General features: G+C 37.7%; 1 pseudogene; it reads left to right on the forward strand.

Annotated features, from left to right (window-relative positions):
* LOC131410470 (shugoshin 2-like) overlaps nucleotides 1–16,779 on the forward strand; it is a 52,271-nt pseudogene that overhangs the window by 26,795 nt on the left and 8,697 nt on the right.

A 16,779-nucleotide genomic window follows, 5' to 3' on the forward strand; every position in this document is an offset into this window, starting at 1 on the left:
AGACAGAGATTGGATTGGTGGTTACCAGAGGGGAAGGGGGGAGGAGGGAGGGAGGAGGGCGAAAGGGATAATTCGGCACACGTGTGTGGTGATGGGTTGTAATTAGTATTTGGGTGGTGAACATGATGTAATCTATGCAGAAATAGAAATATAATGATGTACACCTGAAATTTATACAATGTTATAAACCAATGTTACTGCAATAAACAAAAAATTAAAAAAATAAAAAAATAAACAATAAAGTGTACACTGCAGTGGTTTTAGTATATTCACAAAGTTGTGCAACCTTTTCCACTATCCAGTTCCATTGGAATATTTCCATCACTCCAAAAGGTGAGCCTGTATCCATTAGCATTCACTTCCCATTCTCCTCTTCCCTAGCCCCTGGCAACCACTAATCTACTTTCTGTCTCTATGGAATTGTCTATTTTGGACATTTCATCAGAATGGAATCACATGATATGCAACTTTTTGTGTCTAGCTTCTTTGACTTAGCGTAGCACTTTCAAGATTCATTCATGTAGTAGCATGTATTAGTACTTCATTCCTTTTTATGACTAAATAATATTCTGTTGTATGGATATTCTACATTTTGTTTATCCATTGTCAGTTAATGAACATTTTTGCTATTTCTGCTTTTTGGCTATTGTGAGTAAAAGTGCTATTACCTTCATGTAAGAGTTTTTGTGTGGACATAGTTTTCAGTTCTCTTGGGTATAAACCTACAAGTAGAATTGCTAGGTCATATGATAACTCCACATTTAACTTTTGGAGGATCTGCCAAACTGTTTTCCAAAGCTGCTGCACTGTTTTACATTCCGACCAGCAAGGTACCAGTTTCTCCGTATCCTCACCAACACTTGTTATTGTCTATCCTTTTGATTCTAGCCGTCCTAGTGTGTATGGAGTTGTATCTCATTGTGGTTTTGATTTGGATTTCCCTGTAACTAATGATATTGAGCATATTTTCGTGTGCTTATTGGCCATTTATATATCAGGATCATTCTCTGTTGATTATCTTTTTCTCTTGAGTTTGAATCATGTTTTCCTAAGTTTCATATGTTGAATAACATTGGACTGTATCCTGGACTTGTAAATCCTATGTTGTAGAAAATCTGGATTCAGGTATGTTCTTCAAACAAGTTTGATGTTTTTATTTTAGTAGGTAGTTACGTTGTCTGAAATGAAACTTCTTCTCTGTTATAAGCAACATATGAAATCTCATTTCAGGTCTTTTATCCTTACTGGGGCTTCTTGGAATCTTCACATATATGTGATTCAGGAGTCACCCAGTGATGTGGGGAGAGTTTATACATAGAATTTGGGGCTCCCCTCCCTACCTCTCGTTTATTTCCCCCATTACACACACTCGACGTCTGTTGTAGTTGCCCTGAATTCTGACTTTGAACTTGACTGTGGACTTCTAACTTTTTAAAAATGTGGCACTGACTGAGGTTCTCCACAATGGGAAACTCACCCCACTTGTAAGTGTCAAACCCCCTTCGGTTTCTACTTGCTTGTTGTTCACTTTCCAGTGACTTCAGGTAATTGTTGTTATATATTTTGTCCAGCATTTATGGACATCATCTTTGATAGGGTTAGATTCTGTAGTAGCTATTCGGGCATTACCCAGAAGCAGAACCTCTCTCCTCTCTATTTATTTTCATTAACTTGTTTCTTCAAGCGGCATAGAAATTTCCTCCAAATGGCTGCTCTACTAATAGCTGCCTTTAAATTTTCAACAAGTATTTTACAATATTTATTTTGATCATCATCAGTAATTTTTAAATATTTATGGTTTGGCATACAAGGCAAAATCTTTAGCATTGGGGGATCTTACTCTTCATTCTTTGACTTCAAGAAGGTCAGTGTATCAGATTATTTCTGTGGGTTTCTGTCTTCTCATCCCCATAGATTTAGCTACTGTAGGAATATGGCTTTAGTTTACATGGATGCCTTTTGGAAACATAGCAAACGTTATTTCACACATAACTTTACATGCAGTTGTAGTTGTTTGAAACCAGAGGAAGAGTTTTGGGTGTTCCATAAAATTAATTACGGGAAAACTATAAATATTATGCATGCGTATTTGTAATTATGTTCAAACTTTATTCATTTCATTAGTATTATTATCCTAACAGCCTAACCAGTGATTATATTAGTTATCTCCTTGTGGGGCCACTGGGGCTGTGGGGGTAAGAAGCAATCCTGCTTTATTCCAAGTTCTGTACTATTAGAAACTATCTGTTTTCTACCTGTAATTGTCTTCATTGAACCCAAAAAGGTACCAGGGTGGGTTCATGGTTGGATCTTAAATAAATGGAATATAGAAAGTACTATCCATGTAATTTTCTAAATACTTTTTGTGAAATACAAAACTCCTCATTCTTTCCCACTTGCCTTTAGGGTTCCATTAACTTCAAATGATGATGATGATGATAAAGAGAAAATGCAATGTGACGACAATATTATATCAAAGACATCAGCTGTTAGTCCCTCTTCAGTATCAACAAGACAACCTTTATCAACTCAGTATAATTTGGAATTGTTATTTCTTTTTTTTTTTCTTTGTGAGGAAGATCAGCCCTGAGCTAACATCCACGCCAATCCTCCTCTTTTTGCTGAGGAAGACCGGCCCTGAGCTAACATCTATTGCCAACTCTCCTCCTTATTTTTGTCCCCCTTTTCTCCCAAAAGCCCCAGTAGATAGTTGTACGTCATAGTTGCACATCCCTCTAGTTGTTGTATGTGGGACGCCACCTCAGCATGGTGGGACAAGCAGTGTGTCGGTGTGCGCCCGGTATCTGAACCCGGGCAGCCAGTAGTGGAGCGTGCGCACTTAACCGCTAAGCCAGGGGCCGGCCCTGTGGAATTGTTATTTCTTAAAGAAAATAATCAGAAGGTGTGTGGTTTAGTTGACTCAAAACAAATTTCTTCTATTGATATACTTCCGAAAGGTGAGATTTTTAAATCCATTTTGAGTATCAGTATTAAGTAGTTACATTCATCAGATTTTCTTCTTGAGCCATGGTTTATAAAGTTAATAAGTTAGATCTATTCTGTTACAAATTTGCTACCTTTTACCATTTAAAATTGCTGGTGAAAAATTTACTGTAAATGTAGATATGCCAACGAACGTCAAATGCAGAGTGGGCTAATACTGTTAATCTGGAAGCAATATTTAGAAAGGAGTGGGCCTAAAGAGGCTTTCTTGGTATCTTAGCTTATGAATTGAAAGATAGCATACAGTATGCACCGCGCAAACACAGGGATACATTCTGAGAAATGCGTTGTTGGTTGATTTCATAGTTGTGCGAACATCATAGAGTGTACTTACACAAACCTAGATAGAATAGCCTCCTGCACACCTAGGATCTATGGTTCTAATCTTATGGGACCACCATTGTGTATGTGCTCTGTTGTTGACGGAAATGTTTTAAGCAGTGCAAGTGTATGATTGTATATTTATTTAGTTTCATTTTCTCCTTTTCATAGATATAAAAATTGGGTGCCTAGATAGGTGTAGTGACTTTTTCAAAATCATAACCAATTAGCGGTAAAGCAAAAGCTTGAGCATGGCTAATGGTTGAGCAAGAGAAAATGATGACAATTACATTGTATTTACATGGTATTTCAGAATAATAATCCTACGGTGTAGGCTGGCTTATGTATTTGTCGTAGATTTTAAGATTGGGATATGGAACCATAACTATATTGAATTTAGAGCTTAGAATTATTTTTACTTTCTCAAAATGTATGTGTGTATGTACAATTGATATATACTTCAGCTGCCTTCTGATAGCCTTTTTTTTTTTTTTTTTTTTTTTTTTTTTTTTTTTTTTTTGTGAGGAGATCAGCCCTGAGCTAACATCCGCCAATTCTCCTCTTTTTTTGCTGAGGAAGACGGCCCTGGGCTAACATCTGTGCCTATCTTCCTCCACTTTATATGGGACGCCGCCACAGCATGACTTACCAAGCAGTGCGTCGGTGCGCGCCCGGGATCCGAACCAGCGAACCCCGGGCCGCCGCAGCGGAGCGCGCGCACTTAACCGCTTGCGCCACCGGGCCGGCCCCTGATAGCCTTTTGATGGTAATCCTTCTCAGAGTTATCACTGTTATTTGGTCTCGTTTCCTGGCCTCCTCCCACTCTATAGATATATGTTTTTTTTTTTTTTTAAAGAGCTATCCAGCTTTAATTTTATTTATTTATTTTTTCCCCCAAAGCCCCAGTTGATAGTTGTATGTCATAGCTGCACATCCTTCTAGTTGCTGTATGTGGGACGCGGCCCCAGCATGGCCAGAGAGGCGGCGCGTCCGTGTGCACCCGGATCCGAACCCTGGCCGCCAGCAGCGGAGCGCAAGCACTTAACCTCTAAGCCATGGGGCCGGCCCTAGAGGTATATGTTAATGGCTCTACTTTTGGCTCTTCTCCACTCTACTGTCGGGACCAAAGCTGAGTGAATTCTCAGGAACAATTTTACATAGATACAAGTGTAAAATGTGGGTTACAAATACTCTGATCATGTCTACTTTATTTTTTATCAGCATAGATTGTTTATAATATAAGTATCTGAACAGAACACGTTGTCAGAAATTCTCTCTGTGAAACAGCTTGATTTCTAATCTAATTTGTTTAAAATAATAAATTTCGTGTCATTACTTATTTCTGAAGGTTGTTTCCCTTTATTTTATAGAAAGCCACTCAGACCAAGTTCCAAGAGTTCTCTAATGAGTGAGATAAGGAACGTCCAGTCAATCAGCCACAGAAAGGAGAAACCATTTCTTAGTAACGTGACTGAAAGGAAAAAACATGTGTCATCTTGGGAATCAAATGATCCTGCAGACACTCCCTGTGTGACAGGTTTAGATCAACAACAAATTTCAAGTCCAGGATTAACTGGGAATAATGAGATAAATGATCCTACTAATGAAACGAATATTAAAATGCAAAGAAACATACAATGTCTTCCTGACACCTCTGAGTCTGCAGATGAAGCTGCTGCAGAGAGCATGAATCAAGTTCAGGGTAATGGTGACTTTCAGTTGCAGAAAACTGTGTATGCTGCTGACATGGATTTAACTGCAAGTGATGTAAGCAAAATTGTTACAGTTTCAGCAGGCACTAAAAATAAAAGTATAAAAAACCAAATGATTCTGGAATGAAAACTTTCAGAAAAGTGAAAAATTCAAGCTCTGAAAAAAAGAAAGAAAGATCAAAGACAATTTAAAAATAGTTCAGATGTGGATATTGAGGAAAAGACTGAAAACAGAATAGAAAGAAGATCTGTTGTCCTGGATGGCAAAGGGGATTCAGAAGATCCAAATTTTATGGTCGGTAATGAACAGCTGACTCAGTTGAACATCCTGAAGAAGATAACACTTCGTAATGGCTTTGATCAAGATGACAGACAAAGTACACAGTATAATAAAAAAAAAAAATAAAAGAATATGTGGAACAGATGAGCGAGAAGAAACATACTTGTTCTCCCAAAGTTCAGATAAATTCCAACAGGAGACTAAATTTGATAAGGGTCAGAGTTCTCTAGCTTGTAATAAAGGTAAAGCTTCTAGACAGACCTTTGTGATTCATAAGTTAGAAAAAGGTAACTTATTCCCAAACCAAAAGGATAAGGAAACCCTTTCTAAAACCCTGGCAGTCACAAATGAACTTCAAACAGTTGATCTTTCCACCAATGATAATGGAAATTTACATGATTATGAGACCCAAAATATGTTGGATTTGAAAAAGCATGTCACTGATATGCAACTGCTCAGCAAAGTGAATCAAAAATAAATAAGAAGCTTAGGCAGAAAGTAAATTGGAAGACAGAAATAATTTCTGAAATGAACCAGATATATGGGGATAATGCTAAAGATGCACAGGGCCCAGAAAAAGGTAACTTTTTCTTCCAAACCCAGGAGGATAAAGAAACCATCTCTGGAAACTCAGAAGTTTCTAACGAGTTTTGAATACCTGCTCTTTCTACCAGTGATACTGGAAACCTGTGTGATTGTGAGACCCAGGATGTGTTGGGTTTACAAAAGCGGATCACCGATGTGTTTTATGTTCAGCAAAATGAATCAAAAGTTAATAAGCTTAGGCAGAAAGTAAATCGAAAGACAGAAATAATTTCTGAAATGAATTATTTAGATGATGACAAAAGTGTGTATGGCCCAGAAAAGGATAAGTCTTTCTTCCTAACCGAGAAGGATAAAGCAGTCATCCCTGAAAACCAAGAAGACCCAAGTGAGTTGACAACACCTGCTCTTCCCACCAAAGATAGTGGAAACCCATATGATTTTGAGACTCAAGATGTTTTGAGGGTAAAAAAGCCCATCCATGATTTGCAGCCTGCTTGTCAAAATCAATCAGAAGTAGATAAGAAGCTTAGGCAGCAGGTATATCGCAAGACAGAAATAGTTTCTGAAATCAACCAATCAATGACGAAGGCATACATGACCCAAAAAGGTAACTTATTTTCTCTAACCCAAGAGGATAAAGAAATCAACCCTAAAAACCTAGAAGACTCAAATGAGTTTCAAACAGCTGATCCTTCCACCAGAGGTGATAGGAACCTATGTGATTATGAGACTCAAAACATTTTGGGGGTGAAAAAGCATGTGACTAATATGCCACCTGCAAAGCAGAATGAATCAAAAATAAAGAAGAGTCTTAGGCAGAAAGTAAGTCGGAAGACAAAAATAATTTTGGAAATGAACCGGATAAATGAGTTTAAGAACAAAGGTGTGCATGACCCAGAAAAAGGTACGTCTTTTCCCTAACCCAACAAGATAAAGAAACCATTTCTGAAAAGCTGAACATAACAGATGACTTTAAAACAGCTCATCTTTCCACCAAATATAATAGAAATTTATACGAGTATGAGACCCAGCATATGTTGGATATGAAAAGGATGTCACTGATATGCAACCTGCTCAGCAAAATGAATCAAAAACAAATAAGAAAATTAGGCAGAAAGTAAATCGGAAGACAGAAATAATTCTGAAACTTTCCAAATACATGAGGGTAATGATAAAGTTGTGTCTGGCCAAGAAAGCTATACCAAAGATCTTGGTCTTAAAATAAATAAGTGGAAAACAAGACTTTAATGCCAAGGTATTATCAGTGGAGATGTATGGAAATCAAGAGTAATGAAAATGAAAATTGTGATCAAATTTCCAATCCTTACAAACTTGTTCAAAAGCATGGGAAAGAATTATCAGGCAAGGCAAAGAACATTTTGGCAAAAAGTGAAAACAAACCTATTTTGCAGTTAACAGATTCTTCAGAGACGTGTATGTCCTTAGAATCAGGTTCAAAACATGTTCCTAATGAAGCCGATTCTGATCCTGGAAACCACATGGAACCACGTGAGAATCCAAAGCAAATAACTACAGCTCTGAATAGAAAAAGAGAGATCCCCTCTGTGGGAGTGATAACAGAAGGAGGGTGCCAGGCCAAAGTAGTTAGTAAAATGACATCCAGATCCAAAAGGAAGACCTTCAGAGAGCCTTCTCCAGACGGCCGTAAAGTAATGGACACCCTTCAGGTAGTATCAGTTGAATCTGAACAAGCTGATAAGGAAACAAATTTGGAAAATGTGAAAATTGTCCCAATTAAGCCAGAATTTTACCGAAAGGTGTTTACATCTTTATCTCAGATATATTCACCTAACATACAAGAGTCTTCCTTTAACGGTGTTCCTCAGCGTTCAATACCTTTGAGTATTTCTTCTAGTAAAAATCTGATATTAGAGAAAGTTTTGCCCTGGAGAGCTCATTAGTCTTTCAAGTAAGTGATGATGTGCGTGAGAAGATGGAAGGGATGAAATTTAAAGTCAACCAGAGAACACAAAAATCAGGAACAGGTAGGTCAATACCTGAGGTGATCAGGTTTTAAATGTATATATTTTTATCCCTTAACCAGTAAAAATTTACTGTCATAACTGATATTTTTATGGAATTTAAAAACAATAGTTAACTGTGTAGCCTGATCTATAGAAAAAATAGGAAGCAATTTTTTAAAAGTTTAATACTTTGGGAAGATAACTCTGAGAGTGTCTTGGACATTTATTACCTAAAACACGGAGTTGGCCTTTACCACAAAGTTCTCTGATAATGGCATTAGGCAGATAATTTTCTTTCTCACATATTTGAAGGAAATTGAGTGTTTTAGATGTATATAATAGTGAATTGCCCTGGTTTGCTTTTACCAAAGACAATTGCAAGTTTCTTACGGGTGAGACTCTCTCCAGCATATATTTAATATGATCAAAGCATTATTCTAGGTATTTTAGAGGATTTAAAAATAACTAATACCAACTCCCTTTCCTCAGAATACTTGGATGAAAGGTAACAAATATAGTGTTGAAATGTGGTAAATGCTTTAATAAAAGCACACATATTATGCTGAGGGATGTAATGGGGAGTCATTTTGACTAGAGGAACCTGCAAAGGCATCATGAAGTAAGTAGCATTTTAGGTCCTGAAGAACAGGTAGACTTTTTACCTTTAGTGAGTTTTGTTTTCCCCGGTTCTTCAAATAATACTCACTGAAGAAAATTGGATTGCCTGAATTAGTATTTGAACACTTCTGAATATGAATAAAACATATGCTGTTGACATGTAACAACCACAGTCTGATCTGGGTAAGATTTGAATAAAGGTCTTTTGTTCTTTGAACAGACTTTTTTTTTTTGCAGGGGAAGATTCACCCTAAGCTAACATCTGTTGCCAGTCTTCCTCCTTTTTTCTTCTTTTTCCCCCTCAAAGCCCCAGTACATAGTTGTGTATAGTTGTAAGTTTTTCTATGTGAGCCATCGCCACAGCATGGCTACTCACAGACGAGTGGTGTGGGTCTGCGCCCGGGAACCTGTGCTGTCGATGCAGAGCACGCTGAACTTTAAGCTCTAGGCCAGGGCTGGCCCCGTGGCTTAGCGGTTAAGTGTGTGCACTCCAACGCTGGCGGCCCGGGTTCGGATCCCAGGCGCGCACTGACGCACCGCATCTCTGGCCATGCTGAGGCCGCGTCCCACATACAGCAACTAGAAGGATGTGCAGCTATGACATACAACTATCTACTGGGGCTTTGGGGGAAAAATAAATAAATAAAATTATCAAAAAAAAAAATTTTAAGCTCTAGGCCATCACGGCTGGCTCTGGCTAGAGTTTTAAAAAAAAATTGGTTGTCTGTCATTTGCAAAACAATGTTTCAGTATCTATTACCCCCTTTTATTTATTTTCTACTTCGTCCTTAGAAGCATTCAAAGTGGTGTATATGTCCTTTGGCCTCAAAGAATAACAGTCCTTTTTCCTTCTTCTTTTAAACTTCAAACAGACCCCAACAAAGAGAAAATAGTACCTCTCACCCCCATTTATGCATCCCTTAGGTTCAATAGTTATCAATATTTTGCCATATTTACTTCATCTATCCTTTTTTATTGTAATATTTTTTAAAGCAAATCCCTAATATTGGTGGGGCCAGCCCAGTGGCGCAAGTGGTTAACTGCACGCGCTCTGCTGCGGTGGCCCGGGGTTCGCCAGTTCAGATCCCGGGAGCATACCAATGCACCGCCTGGCAAGCCATGCTGTGGCAGCGTCCCATATAAAATGGAGGAAGATGCACATGGATGTTAGCCCAAGGCCAGTCTTCCTCAGCAAAAAAAAGAGGAAGATTGGCAGATGTTAGCTCAGGGCCAATCTTCCTCACAAAAAAAAAAACAAAAGAAAAAAAAATCCCTAATATTGGGTCACTTAATTCCTAAAACACTTCTGTATATATCTCCAAAAAATAAAAACTTCTTAACAAAACTAAACAGCAATGATCACATCTAACAAAATTATCAATGTTATTATCATCTAACGGCTAATTCTTATTCAAATTTCCTTGATTGTCTCAAAAGTGGCCAAATGCCTTTCACATGTGTTTTATTCAAAATCTCATTTGTTTTTTTTGTTTGTTTTTGGTGAGGTAGATTGGCCCTGAGCTAACATCTGTTGCCAATCTTCCTCTATTTTGTGTTGGATGCCACCACAGCATGGCATGATGAGCAGTGTGGATGTCTGCGCCTGGGATCTGAACCCAGGCAAACCCCAGGCCGCTGAAGCAGAGTGCTCAAACTTAACCACATGCCACCAGACCACCCCGAAATCATTTATCCTACAAAAATCTTTATTTTTTTTAAGGATAAATGAAGTAGCCTATTTTCGAGAACCTGGTCATATTTGCGACAGTATTTTCAAAAGGATAGAGAAAAATATCCTTAAATTTTCACTTCCTTACATTATGTCAGTGTTTGCTTCTTTTATAAAATTAAAGACATTGGTGGTTCTGGCAGGTATTTTAAAACAATAACCAGCAGATGGCAGCAATACAGGAGAGGTTGAAAGAGAAGCAAATTAAAAGTGAAATAAAGGACCCAAGGGCTATTTTAAAAAACAGCTTTATTGAGCTGTAGCTCACATACCATACATTTCATTCATTTAAAGTTACAATTCTGTGGTTTTTAGTATATTCACGGATATGCGCACCATCTCCACAGTCAATTTTAGAACATTTCTTCACCTCAAAAAGAAACCCCATGCCCTTCGGCTATCATTCCCATACCCCCAGCCCTAGGCAACCATCCACCTACTTCCTCTCTGTAGATTTCCCTGTTCCGGACATTTCATATGAATGGAATCATATAATATGTGGTCTTTGCAGGTGCCTTCTTACACTTAGCAGAATGTTTTCAAGGTTCATCCATACTGTAACATGTATCAGTATTTCATTCCTTTTTATGACTGAATAATATTCTATTGTATAGATATAGCACATTTTGGTTATCTGTTTCTGTGTTGGTGGACGTGTGGTTGTTTCCACCTTTTGGCTATTAAGAGTAATGCTGCTGTAAACATTCCATTGCAAGTGTTTGTGTGCACATTTGTTTCTTTTCTCTTGCGTATATTGCTTGTCATGGAATTACTGGATCTGAGGGAACTCCACATTTCATCATTTCGGGAACTGCTAGACTGTTTTCCAAAGCTGCTATGGCATTTTACATCCCCACCAATGGGGTGTGAAGGTTCTGATTTCTCCAAATCCTCCCCAACACACTTCTTATTATTTGACTTGTTGATGATGCTAGCCACACCAGTGGGTGTGAAGTGGTATCTTATGATGGTTTTGATTTGCATTTCCCTGATGACTAATGATGTTGAGCACCTTTTCATGTGCTCATTGGCCATTTGTATATCTTCTTTGAAGAAATATCTGTTCAGATCCTTTGCCCTTTTTGCAATTGGATTGTCTTTTTATTATTGAGTTGTAAGTTAAATTTTTTATGTTAGACTAATTTTAGACTCAGCAAAAAGTTGTAAGAATAGTACAGAGGTTTCTCATATGCTCGTCATCCAGCTTTCCCTAATTTTAACATCTTACAAACCAACAGTACAATGATAGAAACTAGAAAATTAGCATTGGTGCGATACTGTTAACTAAACTATAGGCTTCCACTAACATCCCTCGCTGTTCTAGAATCCTATCCAGGATCCCACTTTGCATTGAGTTCTTGTTTCTCCTTAGTCTCCTCCAGCATGTGATGGTTCTTCATATTTACTAACTAGGTTATAGCATTTAGACACAGTTCTTTTTGTCGTAGGTTAGTTTTTTTCTTACCAACTCCTTCAACATAGTTATGTTATTCATTTGTAATTCAGTTAGGTACATTTGTTATTGTTGTATTCCATTTTCTTCTCCCACATCTTGGTAGGTTTTCTTGTTTACTTTGGGGTTATGTGAAACATTTGTCTTGGAAACAAGTCAGAGCTATACAAAATGGTATATGCAGAGAAGTGTCAACTCCTTCATCCTGCTACCCTGTTCCCATCACCTCTTAGCCTGTTTTCACCCATCTCCCATGGATAATCAATTTCTTTAGTTTCTGGTTTATCCTTCCTGTATTTCTTTTGCACATATAAGCAGATATATGTATATCTCTCTTTTTTTACATAAGGGTAGCATACTGTAGCTACTCTGTTGGGCTTTGCTTTTTTTCATTTAACAGTATGCTCTGGAAATCACTTCATATCAAGTCCCCAAAAATTCACCCATACTTTCTTCTAGTATTTTTATATTTTTATTTCTTATATAAATCCCTAGTCCTAGAGTTTTTTTCCTTTATTGTGAAATTTTTGTTGTACGTTATCGTTTGTCAGTCACCATATAAATGCATCCCTTCACCCCTTGTGCCCACACCCCCATCCCTCTTTCCCCTGGTAACCACCAAACAGTTCTCTCTGTCTGTGTGTTTGTTTACCTTCCACTTATGAGTGACATCATGTGGTGTTTATCTTTCTCTTTCTGGCTTATTTTGCTTAACATAATACCCTCCAGGTCCATCCATGTTGTTGCAAATGGGATGATTTTGTCTTCTTTTATGGCTGAGTAGTATTCCATTGTATGTATATACCACATCTTCTTTATCCACTCAACACTCCAGGGACACTTGGGTTGCTTCCACGTCTTGACTATAATGAATAATGCCACAATGAACATAGGGGTGCATAAGCCTCTTTGGATGGTTGATTTCAGGTTCGTTGTGTAGCTACCCATTTGTGGGGTGGCTGGATCATAAAATATTTCTATTTTTAATTTTTTTTTTTTTGTGAGGAAGATCGGCCCTGAGCTAACATCTGCCAATCCTCCTCTTTTTGCTGAGGAAGACTGGCCCTGGGCTGACATCCATGCCCATCTTCCTCCACTTTATATGGGACACTGCCACAGCATGGCTTGACAAGTGGTGCATGGGTGCGCGCCCAGGATCCGAACCGGTGAACCCCGGGCCGCCGCAGCGGTGTGCGTGCACTTTCTTCTTGCGCCACCAGCCTGGCCTCTCTATTTTTAATTTTTTGAGGAATCTCCATACTGTTTTCCATAGAGGCTGTGCTGGTTTGCATTCCCACCAGCAGTGGATTAGGGTTCCCGTTTCTCCACAGCCTCTCCAGCATTTGTTGTTTTTTGTCTTGGTGATTATAGCCAGTCTAACAGGTGTGAGGTGACATTTTAGTGTTGTTTGGATTTGCATTTCCCTGATGATTAGTGATGTTGAGCATCTTTTCATGTGCCTATTGGCCATCTGTATATCTTCTTTGGAGAAGTGTCTGTTCATTTTCTCTGCCCATTTTTTGATCAGGTTGTTTCTCTTTTTGTTGTTCAGTTGTGTGAGTTCTTTATATATTATGGAGATTAATCCCTTGTCCGATATATGGTTTGCAAATATTTTTTCCCAGTTGGTGTGTTGCCTATTCATTTTGATCCCAGTTCATTTGCCTTGTAGAAGCTCTTTAATCTGATGGAGTCCCACTTGTTTATTTTTTCTTTTGTTTCCGTTGTCGGAGTAGACATGGAATTCTAAAAGGTCCCTTTATGACTGATGATGAATAGTGTACTGCCTATATTTTCTTCCAGGAGTTTTATAGTTTCAGGTCTCACCTTCAGGACTTTGATCCATTTTGAGTCAATTTAGGTGTATGGTGAAAGAGGATGGTCTACTTTCATTCTTTTGCAAGTGGCTGTCCAGTTTTCCCAGCACCATTTGTTGAAGAGACTTTCCTTTCTCCGTTGTATGTTCTTGGGTCCTTTATCGAAGATTAGCTTCCCATAGATGTGAGGTTTTATTTCTGGGCTTTCACTTCTGTTCCATTGATCTGTGTGTCTGTTTTTGCACCAGCACCATGTTGTTTTGATTAGTATCAATTTGTAGTATATTTCAAAGTCAGGGATTGTGATGCCTCCAGCTTTGTTCTTTTTTTGCAGGATTGCTTTAACTATTCGAGCTCTTTTGTTGCCTCATATGAATTTTAGTATTCTTTGTTCTATTTCCGTGAAGAATGTCATTGGGATTCTGATTGGGATTGCATTGAATCTGTAGATTGCTTTAGATAGTATAGACATTTTAACTATGTTTATTCTTCCAATCCATGTGCATGGAATATTTTTCCATTTCTTTATGTCATCATTGATTTCAGTCAATAACGTGTTATAGTTTTCATTGTATAGGTCTTTCCCCTCCTTTGTTAAATTTATTCCCAGATATTTTATTCTTTTTGTTGCAGTTGTAAATGAGATTGTCTTCTTGAGTTCTGTTTACATTAGTTTGTTATTTGCATATAGAAATGCAACTGATTTCTGTAAGTTGATTTTGTACCCTGCAACTTTGCTGTAGTTGCTGATTATTTCTAATAGTTTTCCAACAGATTCTTTAGGGTTTTCTGTATATAAGATTATGTCATCTGCAAACAGAGAGAGTTTCACTTCTTCATTGCCTGTTTGTATTCCTTTTATTCCTTTTTCTTGCCTAATTGCTCTGGCCAGAACCTCCAGTACTATGTTGAATAAGAGTGGCGAGAGTGGGCGCCCTCGTCTTCTTCCTCATTTCAGAGTGATGGCTTTCAGTTTTTCTCTGTTGAGTATGATGTTGGCTGTGGGTTTGTCATATCTGGCCTTTATTTTGTTAAGGTACTTTCCTTCTATACCCATTTTGTTGAGAGTTTTTATCATAAATGGATGTTGGATCTTGTTGAATTCCTTCTCTGCATCTATTGAGGTGATCATGTGGTTTTTATTCCTCATTTGCTTAATGTGGTATATCACATTGATTGATTGTGGATGTTTAACCATCTGCATGTGGGGTATAAATCCCATCTGATCATGGTGTATGATCTTTTTAATGTATTGCAGTATTCAATTTTCCAATATTTTGTTGAGGATTTTTGCATCTATGTTCATCAGCGATATTGGTCTGTAGTTTTCCTTCTTAGTATTGTCCTTGTGTGGCTTTGGTATCAGGGTGACATTGGCCTCATAGAATGTGTTGGGAAGTGTTCCATCTTCCTCTATTTTTTTGAATAGTTTGAGAAGGGTAGGTATTAAATCTTTTTTGAATGTTTGGTAAAATTCTCCAGAGAAGCCATCTGGTCCTGGACTTTTATTTTTGGGGAGGTTTTTGATTACTGTTTCAATCTCTTTATTTGTGATTGGTCTATTCAGATTCTCTATTTCTTCTTAAGTTGTGGGAGGTTGTATGAGTCTAGGAATTTTTCTATTTCTTCTAGATTTTCCAATTTGTTGGCATACAGTATTCCATAGTATTCTGTTATGACTGTTTGTATTTCTGTGGTATCCGTTGTAATTTCTCATTTTTCATTTCTAATATTATTTATTTGAGCCTTCTCTCCTTTTTTCTTGGTGAATCTGGCTAAGGCTTGTCAATTTTGTTTATCTTGTCAAGGAACCAGCTCTTTGTTTCATTGATCCTTTCTACTGTTTTTTTTTTTTTTTTTCGTTTTGATTGCATTTATTTCTGCTCTGATTTTTATTATTTCCCTCCTTCTGCTGACTTTGGGCTTTGGTTTTTATTCTTTTGCTAATTCTGTGAGGCATAGTTTAGGCTGCCTATTTGGACTTTTTCTAGTTTGTTACAGTGGGCCTGTATTGCTATGAGTTTCCCTCTCAGGACCACTTTTGCTGCATCCCATGTAAGTTGGTACGGTGTATTTTCATTTTCATTTGTCTCCAGATATGTTTTGATTTCTCCTTTAATTTCATCAATGATCCATTTGTTGTTCAGTAGCATGTTATTTAGTCTCCTCATCTTTGTCACTTTCCTGATTTTTTTTCTTGTAGTTGATTTCTAGCTTCATGGCATTATGGTCAGAAAAAATGCTTCTTATGATTTCAATCTTCTTAAATTTATAGAGGCATGCCCTGTTCCCCAACATATGGTCTATTCTTGAGAATGTTCCATGCGCGCTTGAGAGAAATGTGTAATCTGCTGTGTTTGGATGGAGTGATCTATATATATCTATAAAGTCCGTCTCGTCAAGTTTTTGTTTAAGTCCACTATTTCCTTATTGAGTTTCTTTCTGGATGATCTGTCTATTGATGTAAGTGGGGTGTTAAGATCCCCTCCTATTATTGTGTTGTTGTTAATATCTCCTTTTAGTTTTGTTAATAGTTCCCTTATGTACTTTGGTGCTGCTGTGTTGGGTGCATATCTATTTATAAGTGATATGTCTTCTTGGTAGAGTGTCCTGTTTATCATTATCTATTGTCCCTCTTTGTCTCTCATTAACTGTTTTATCTTGAAGTGAACTTTGTCTGATATAAGTACGGCAACACCTGCTGTCTTTTGTTTGCCATTAGCTTAGAGTATTGTCTTCCATCCTTTCCCTCTGAGCCTGTGTTTGTCTTTAGAGCTGAGATGTGTTTCCTGGAGGCAGCAGGAAACACATGGTGGGTCTTGTTTTTTAATCCATTCCACGACTCTATGTTTTTTGATTGGAGAGTTCAGTCCGTTTACATTTAGGGTAATTATTGATATATGAGGGTTTAATGTTGCTATTTTATCACTCATTTTCTGGTTCTTTCGCATTTCTTTTGTTTCTCATCCCGTGTGTTTCAGCCTACTTTGGTAGTTCTGTATGGTGATTCTCTTAGCTTTCTCTTTATTTATTGTGTGTGACTCTGTTCTGATTATTTGATTAGGGGTTTGTATAAAAAATCTTGTAGATGTGATAGTCCGGTTTTTGATGGCCTCTTATTTCCTTAGACTAAGCTGATTCAATCCCTTCCTTTTCCCCTTCTAAGTTATTCCATTTTGGTTGTGAGTTTGTGTTTAAAGTGATGAGGTTATATTTATTTTTGGTGTTTTCCTTCCCTTGATCTTTGGCTTTATAACTAAGTGTTGGCTAATCTATTCTGATACAGAGCTGCAATTTTTCTGGTTTTGTCTACCT

The sequence above is a fragment of the Diceros bicornis genome, chromosome 10 (genome assembly GCF_020826845.1).
Source record: "Diceros bicornis minor isolate mBicDic1 chromosome 10, mDicBic1.mat.cur, whole genome shotgun sequence".
Classification (NCBI taxonomy): Eukaryota; Metazoa; Chordata; class Mammalia; order Perissodactyla; family Rhinocerotidae; genus Diceros; species Diceros bicornis.